Raw genomic sequence first — 6,325 nt, 5'->3', positions numbered from 1 at the left:
GAAAGAGGCTTAATAGAATTTGGAGTGCTGGGAATGACGGATGCGATCATACCAGCACTAACGCACCGGATTCTATCGGAACTCCGAAGTTAAGCGTGCTTGGGCGTGAGTTGTACTAGGATGGGTGACCCCCTGGGAAGTCCTCGTGTTGAATCCCTTCTTTTTTTTTCCTTTAAAATTCGGTTTAATTTTGCCGGTTCGATCAGCGAATCTTTTTATTTTTTCTCCTGGCGGACACAAGAAAGGGGGCGAAGCGCGGAGGCCCGCGAGCGAGGTGTGACGAGCGGCGCAGGAGAAAGAGGCTTAATAGAATTTGGAGTGCTGGTATTGACGGATGAGATCATACCAGCACTAACGCACCGGATCCCATCAGAACTCCGAAGTTAAGCGTGTTTGGGCGAGAGTAGTACTAGGATGGGTGATCCCTGGGAAGTCCTCGTGTTGCATCACTTTCTTTTTTTTCTCCTTTAAAATTTCGTTTAATTTTGCCGGTTCGATCGGCGAATCCATTTCTTTTTCCTCAAGGCGGAAACGAGAAAGGGGGCGAGGAAGGGGGGCGCACGTGCGGGGTATGACTGGCGGCGCAGGAGAAAGAGGCTTAATAGAATTTGGAGTGCTGAAAATGACTGATGCGATCATACCAGCACTAACGCACCGGATCCCATCAGAACTCCGAAGTCAATCCTGCTTGGGCGAGAGTAGTACTAGGATGGTTGACCCCCTGGTAACCCCTCGTGTTGCATCCCTTCCTTTTTTTTTCTTAAAATTTGATTTAATTTTGCCGGTTCGATCGGCGAATCTTTTTGTTTTTCCTCTTGGCGAAAACGAGAAAAGGGGCGACGCGCGGAGCGCGCGTGCGGGATTTGACGGGCGGTTCAGGAGAAAGAGGCTTAATAGAATTTGGAGTTCTGGGAATGGGTGATGATATCATACCCGCACTAACGCACTGAATCCCATCAGAACTCCGAAGCTAAGCGAGCTTGGGCGAGAGTAGTACTAGGATGGGTGACCCTTGGGAAGTCCTCGTATCCTTTTCTTTTTTTTCCTTTAAAATTCGATTTAATTTTACCGGTTCGATCGACGTATCTTTTTGTTTTTCCTCTTGGTGGAGACGAGAAAGAGGGCGAGGCGCGGGGGCGTGTGCGCGGGGTGAGACGGGCGGCGCAGGAGAAAGAGGCTTAATAGAATTTGGAGTGCTCGGAATGACGGATGCGATCATACCAGCACTAACGCACCGGATCCCATCGAAACTCTGAAGTTACGCGTGCCTGGTCGAGAGTAGAACTAGGATGGGTGACCCCCTGGGAAGTCCTCGTGTTGCATCCCTTCCTTCTTATTTTTCTTTAAAATTCGGTTTAATTTTGCTTGTTCGATCGGCGAATCCTTTTGTTTTTCCACTCGACGGAAACGAGAAAGGGGGCGAGGCGCGGGGGCATGCGTGCGGGGTGTGACGGGCGGTGCAGGAGAAAGAGGCTTAATAGAATTTGGAGTTTTGAGAATGACGGATGCGATTATACCAGCACTAACGCTCCGGATCCCATCAGAACTCCGAAGGTAAGCGCGCTGGGGTGAGTGTAGTACTAGGTTGGGTGACCGCCTGGGAAGTCCTCGTGTTGCATCCCTTCTTTTGGAGTGCCAAGAAGGATGTATGGGATCTTAATAGCACTAACGCACTGGATCCCATTAGAATAGTACTAGGATGGGTGACCCCCTGGGAAGTCTTCGTGTTACCTCCCTACCTTTTTTTTTCCTATAAAATTTGATTTAATTTTGACTGTTCGATCGGCGAATCTTTTTGTTTTTCTCTTGGCAGAAACGAGAAAGGGGGAAAGGCGCGGGGGCGCGCGTGCGGGGTTTGACGGGCGGTGTAGGAGAAAAATGCTTAAAAGAATTTGGAGTGCTGAGAATGACGGATGCGATCAAACCAGCACTAACTCATCGGATCCCATCAGAACTTGGAGTGCTGCTAATGACGGATGCGATCATACCAGCACTAACGTACCGGATCCCATCAGAACTATAAAGTTAAGCGTGCTTGGGCGAGAGTAGTACTAGGATGGGTGACCCCCTGGGAAGACTTCGTGTTTCATCCCCTTCTTTTTTTTCCTTTAAAATTCGATTTAATTTTGCTGGTTCGATCGGCGAATCTTTTTGTTTTTCGTCTTGGCGGAAACGAGAAAGGGGGCAAGGCGCGGATGCGCGCGTGCGGGGTGTGACAGACGGCGCAGGAGAAAAAGGCTTAATAGAATTTAGAGAGCTAACAATGATGGATGCGATCATAACAGCACTAACGCACCGGATCCCATTAGAACTCCGAATTTTAGCGTGCTTGGGCGAGAGTAGTACTAGGATGGGTGATCCTTGGGAAGTCCTCGTGTTGCATCCCTACCTTTTTTTTCCTTTAAAATTCGGTTTAATTTTGACGATTCGATCGGCGAATCTTTCTGTTTTTTTCCTGGCGGAAACGAGAAAGGGGGCAATGCGCAGGGGCGCGCGTCGGGGTTTTACGGGCGGTGCAGGAGAAAAAGTCTTAATAGAATTTAGAGTGCTGGGATTGACGGATGCGATCAAACCAGCACTAACGCATCGAATCCCATCAGAACTCCGAAGTTAAGCGTGCTTGGGCGAGAATATTACTAGGATGGGTCACCCCTTGGCAAGTCCTCATGTTGCATCCCTTCTTTTTTTTTTTACTTTAAAATTTGGTTCAATTTTGTCGATTCGATCGGCAAATCTTTTTGTTTTTCCTCTTGGCAGAAACGAGAAAGGGGGTAAGGCGCAGGGGCACGCGTGCGGGGAGTGACTGGCGGCACAGGAGAAAGAGGTTTAATAGAATTTGAAGTTTTGAGAATGACGGATGCGATTATACCAGCACTAACGCTCCGGATCCCATCAGAACTCCGAAGGTAAGCGCGCTGGGGTGAGTGTAGTACTAGGATGGGTGACCCCCTGTCAAGCCTTCGTGTTGCATCCGTTTCTTTTTCTTTTTTTCTTTAAAATTTGGTTTTATTTTGCCGGTTCGATTGGCGAATCTTTTTGTTTTTCTCTTGGCGGAAACGAGAAAGGGTGCGAGGCACGGGGGCGCACGTGCGGGGTGTGACGGGCGGCGCAGGAGAAAGAGGCTTAATAGAATTTGGAGAGATAACAATGATGGATGCGATCATACCAGCACTAACGCACCGGATCCCATTAGAACTCCGAATTTTAGCGTGCTTGGGCGAGAGTAGTACTAGGATGGGTGACCCTTGGGAAGTCCTCGTGTTGCATCCCTACCTTTTTTTTTCCTTTAAAATTCGGTTTAATTTTGACGGTTCGATCGGTGAATCTTTTTATTTTTCTCTTGGCGGAATCGAGAAAGGGGGCAAGGCGCGGGGGCGCTAGTGCAGGCTTTGAGAATGATGGATGCGATCATACCAGCACTAACTCACCGGATCCCATCAGAACTTTGAAGTTAAGCGTGCTTGGGCGAGAGTAGTACTAGAATGGGTGACCTCATAGGAAGCCCTCGTGTTGCATCCCTTTTTTTTTTCTTTTAAAATTCCGTTTAATTTTGCCGGTTCGATCGGGGAATCTTTTTGTCTTCCCTCTTGGCGTAAACGAGAAAGGGGGTAGAAAGAGGCTTAATAGAATTTGGAATGCTGAGAATGACGGATGCGATAATATTAGCACTAACTCATCTGATCCCATCAAAACATCGAAGTTAAGCGTGCTTAGGCTAGAGTAGTACTAGGATGGGTGACCCCTTGTGAAGTCCTCGTGTTCCATCCCTTGAATTTTTTTTCCTTAATTCGATTTACTTTTGCCGGTTCGATCGGCGAATCTTTTTATTTTTCTCTCGGGGGAAACGAGAAAGGGGGCGAGGCGCGGGGACGCGCGTGCGGGGTTTGACGGGCGGCGCAGGAGAAAGATGCTTAGTAAAATTTGGAGTGCTGAGAATGACGGATGCCATCATACTAGCTGTAATACACCGGATTCCATTAGAACTCCGAAGTTAAACGTGTTTGGTCTAGAGTAGTACTAGGATGGGTAACCCCCTAGGAAGTCCTCGTGTTGCATCCCTTCCTTATTTTTTTCCTTTAAAATTTGGTTTAATTTTGCCGGCTCGATCGGCGAATCTTTTCGTTTTTCCTCTTGAAAGAAACGAGAAAAGGGTCGATGCGCGGGGGCGCGCGTGAGAGGTGTGTCAGGCGGCGCTGGAGAAAGAGGTTTACTAAAATTTGGAATGCTGGGAATCATGGATGCGATCATACCAGCACTAACGCACCGGATCCCATCAGAACTCCAAAGTTAAGCGTGATTCGGCGAGAGTTGTACTAGGATGGGTGACCCCCTGGGATGTCCTCGTGTTGCATCCCTTCTTTTGTTATTCCTCTAAAATTCGGTTTAATTTTACTGCTTCGATCGGCGAATCTTTTTGTTTTTCCTCTTGACGGAAACGAGAAAAGGGGCGAGGCGCGAGGGCGCGCGTGCGGGGTTTGACGGGCGGAGCAGGAGAAAGAGTGTTAATAAAATTTGTCGAGCTGGGAATGACGGATGCGATGATACCAGCACTAACGCACTGGATCCCACCAGAACTACGAAGTTAAGCGCGCTTGGGTGAGAGTAGTACTAGGATGGGTGACCCCCTGAGAAGTCCACGTGTTGCATCCCTTTCTTTTTTCTTTCCTTTAAAATTTAGTTTAATTTTGCCGGTTCGATCGGCGAATCTTTTTGTTTTTCCTCTTGACGGAAACGAGGAAGGGGGCGAGGCGCGGGGGCGCGCGTGCGGGGTGTGACGGGCGGCACAGGTGAAAATAGGCTTAAAATAATTTGGAGTGCTGGGAATGACGGATGCGATCATACCAGCACTAACACACCGGATCCCATCAGAACTTCGAAGTTAAGCGTGCTTGGGTGAGATTAGTACTAGGATAGGTGACCCCCTGGGAAGTCCTCGTGTTGCATCCCTTTCTTTTTTTTTCTTTAAAATTTGGTTAAATTTTGCCGGTTCGTTCGGCGAATCTTTTTGTTTTTTCTCATGACGGAATCGAGAAAAAAGGCTTAATAGAATTTGGAGTGCCTGAAATGACGGATGCGAACATACCAGCACTAACGCATCGGATTCCATAATAACTCCGAAGTTAAGCGTGCTTGGGCGAGAGTAGTACTAGGATGGATGACCCCCTGGGAAGTCTTCGTGTTGCATCCTTTCCTTTTTTTTTCATTAAAATTCGGTTTAATTTTGCCGGTTCGATTGGCGAATCTTTTTGTTTTTCCTCTTGGCGGAAACAAGAAATGGGGCGAGGCGCGGAGGCCCGCGTGCGGGGTGTGATGGGCGGCGGATGAGAACGAGGCATAATAGAATTTGGAGTGCTGGGAATGAGGGATGCGATCATACCAGCACTAACGCGCCGGATCCCATCAGAACTCCGAAGTTAGGCGTGCTTGGGAGGGAGTTGTACTAAGATGGGTGACCCCTTGGGAAGTCCTCGTGTTGCATCCTTTCCTTTTTTTGTCCTTTAAAATTTAGTTTAATTTTACCGGTTTGATCGGCGAATCTTTTTGTTTTTCCTCTTGTCGGAAACAAGAAAGGGGGAGAGGCGCGGAGGCCCACGTGCGGGGTGTGACGGGCCGCGCTGGAGAAAGAGGCATAATAGAATTTGGAGTGCTGGGAGTAACGGATGCGATCATACCAGCACAAACGCACCGGATCCCATCAGACCTCCAAAGTTAGAGTGCTTGGGCGAGAGTAGTGTTGCATCCCTTTCTTTTTTTTTCCCTTTAAAATTCGGTTTAATTTTGCCCGTTCGATCGACGAATCTTTTTGTTTTTCCTCTTGACGGAAACGAGAAAGGGGGCAAAGCGCAGAGGCGCGCGTGCGGGGTGTGACGGGCGGCGCAGGAGATAGAGGGATAATAGAATTTGGAGTGCTGTGAATGACGGATGCGATCGTACCAGCACTAACGCACCGGATCCCATCAGAACACCGAAGTTAAGCGTGTTTGGGCGAGAATCGTACTAGGATGGGTGACCCCTGGGAAGTCCTCGTGCTGCATCTCTTTCTTTTTTTTTTTCCTTTAAAATTTGGTTTAATTTTGCCGGTTCGATCAGCGAATTTTTTTGTTTTTCCTCTGGGCGGAAACGAGAAAGAGGGCAAGGCGCAGGGGCACGCGTGCGGGGTGTGACGGGCGGCGGAGGAGAAAGAGGCATAATAGAATTTGGAGTGCTGGAAATGACGGATGCAATCATATCAGCACTAACGCACCGGATCCCATCAGAACTCCGAAATTAAGCGTGCTTGGGCGAGAGTAGTACTAGGATGGGTGACCCCCTGGGAAGTCCTCTA

General features: G+C 48.6%; 15 non-coding genes and 6 pseudogenes across 15 annotated transcripts; all 21 read left to right on the top strand.

Moving 5' to 3' along the window:
* Positions 1 to 38: 38 nt before the first annotated feature.
* LOC124894515 lies at positions 39 to 157 on the top strand. The gene has a single exon (XR_007051220.1). It is a non-coding gene; the product is annotated as a 5S ribosomal RNA (ribosomal RNA).
* Positions 158 to 332: 175 nt separating this feature from the next.
* Positions 333 to 450, top strand: LOC124894495. The gene has a single exon (XR_007051206.1). It is a non-coding gene; the product is annotated as a 5S ribosomal RNA (ribosomal RNA).
* Positions 451 to 627: 177 nt separating this feature from the next.
* LOC124894503 lies at positions 628 to 746 on the top strand. The gene has a single exon (XR_007051214.1). It is a non-coding gene; the product is annotated as a 5S ribosomal RNA (ribosomal RNA).
* Positions 747 to 919: 173 nt separating this feature from the next.
* On the top strand, positions 920 to 1,035 carry LOC124894510 (annotated as a pseudogene).
* A 172-nt stretch (positions 1,036 to 1,207) lies between these two features.
* On the top strand, positions 1,208 to 1,326 carry LOC124894506. The gene has a single exon (XR_007051217.1). It is a non-coding gene; the product is annotated as a 5S ribosomal RNA (ribosomal RNA).
* Positions 1,327 to 1,503: 177 nt separating this feature from the next.
* On the top strand, positions 1,504 to 1,622 carry LOC124894494. The gene has a single exon (XR_007051205.1). It is a non-coding gene; the product is annotated as a 5S ribosomal RNA (ribosomal RNA).
* Positions 1,623 to 1,974: 352 nt separating this feature from the next.
* Positions 1,975 to 2,093, top strand: LOC124894500. The gene has a single exon (XR_007051211.1). It is a non-coding gene; the product is annotated as a 5S ribosomal RNA (ribosomal RNA).
* Positions 2,094 to 2,268: 175 nt separating this feature from the next.
* Positions 2,269 to 2,386, top strand: LOC124894504. Its single transcript, XR_007051215.1, has one exon. It is a non-coding gene; the product is annotated as a 5S ribosomal RNA (ribosomal RNA).
* A 173-nt stretch (positions 2,387 to 2,559) lies between these two features.
* Positions 2,560 to 2,678, top strand: LOC124894508 (annotated as a pseudogene).
* Positions 2,679 to 2,855: 177 nt separating this feature from the next.
* Positions 2,856 to 2,974, top strand: LOC124894507 (annotated as a pseudogene).
* Positions 2,975 to 3,152: 178 nt separating this feature from the next.
* On the top strand, positions 3,153 to 3,270 carry LOC124894514. The gene has a single exon (XR_007051219.1). It is a non-coding gene; the product is annotated as a 5S ribosomal RNA (ribosomal RNA).
* Positions 3,271 to 3,400: 130 nt separating this feature from the next.
* Positions 3,401 to 3,519, top strand: LOC124894502. The gene has a single exon (XR_007051213.1). It is a non-coding gene; the product is annotated as a 5S ribosomal RNA (ribosomal RNA).
* Positions 3,520 to 3,649: 130 nt separating this feature from the next.
* On the top strand, positions 3,650 to 3,768 carry LOC124894512 (annotated as a pseudogene).
* Positions 3,769 to 3,940: 172 nt separating this feature from the next.
* LOC124894509 lies at positions 3,941 to 4,059 on the top strand (annotated as a pseudogene).
* A 177-nt stretch (positions 4,060 to 4,236) lies between these two features.
* Positions 4,237 to 4,355, top strand: LOC124894501. Its single transcript, XR_007051212.1, has one exon. It is a non-coding gene; the product is annotated as a 5S ribosomal RNA (ribosomal RNA).
* A 176-nt stretch (positions 4,356 to 4,531) lies between these two features.
* On the top strand, positions 4,532 to 4,650 carry LOC124894499. Its single transcript, XR_007051210.1, has one exon. It is a non-coding gene; the product is annotated as a 5S ribosomal RNA (ribosomal RNA).
* A 178-nt stretch (positions 4,651 to 4,828) lies between these two features.
* On the top strand, positions 4,829 to 4,947 carry LOC124894491. Its single transcript, XR_007051202.1, has one exon. It is a non-coding gene; the product is annotated as a 5S ribosomal RNA (ribosomal RNA).
* Positions 4,948 to 5,069: 122 nt separating this feature from the next.
* On the top strand, positions 5,070 to 5,188 carry LOC124894497. The gene has a single exon (XR_007051208.1). It is a non-coding gene; the product is annotated as a 5S ribosomal RNA (ribosomal RNA).
* Positions 5,189 to 5,363: 175 nt separating this feature from the next.
* Positions 5,364 to 5,482, top strand: LOC124894493. The gene has a single exon (XR_007051204.1). It is a non-coding gene; the product is annotated as a 5S ribosomal RNA (ribosomal RNA).
* A 438-nt stretch (positions 5,483 to 5,920) lies between these two features.
* LOC124894505 lies at positions 5,921 to 6,038 on the top strand. Its single transcript, XR_007051216.1, has one exon. It is a non-coding gene; the product is annotated as a 5S ribosomal RNA (ribosomal RNA).
* Positions 6,039 to 6,216: 178 nt separating this feature from the next.
* LOC124894511 lies at positions 6,217 to 6,325 on the top strand (annotated as a pseudogene).

This window comes from Capsicum annuum, unplaced genomic scaffold, assembly GCF_002878395.1.
Source record: "Capsicum annuum cultivar UCD-10X-F1 unplaced genomic scaffold, UCD10Xv1.1 ctg74685, whole genome shotgun sequence".
Lineage (NCBI taxonomy): Eukaryota > Viridiplantae > Streptophyta > Magnoliopsida > Solanales > Solanaceae > Capsicum > Capsicum annuum.
The sequence above is the reverse complement of the archived record's forward strand: the minus strand, read 5'-3'. Positions and strand labels throughout refer to the sequence as shown.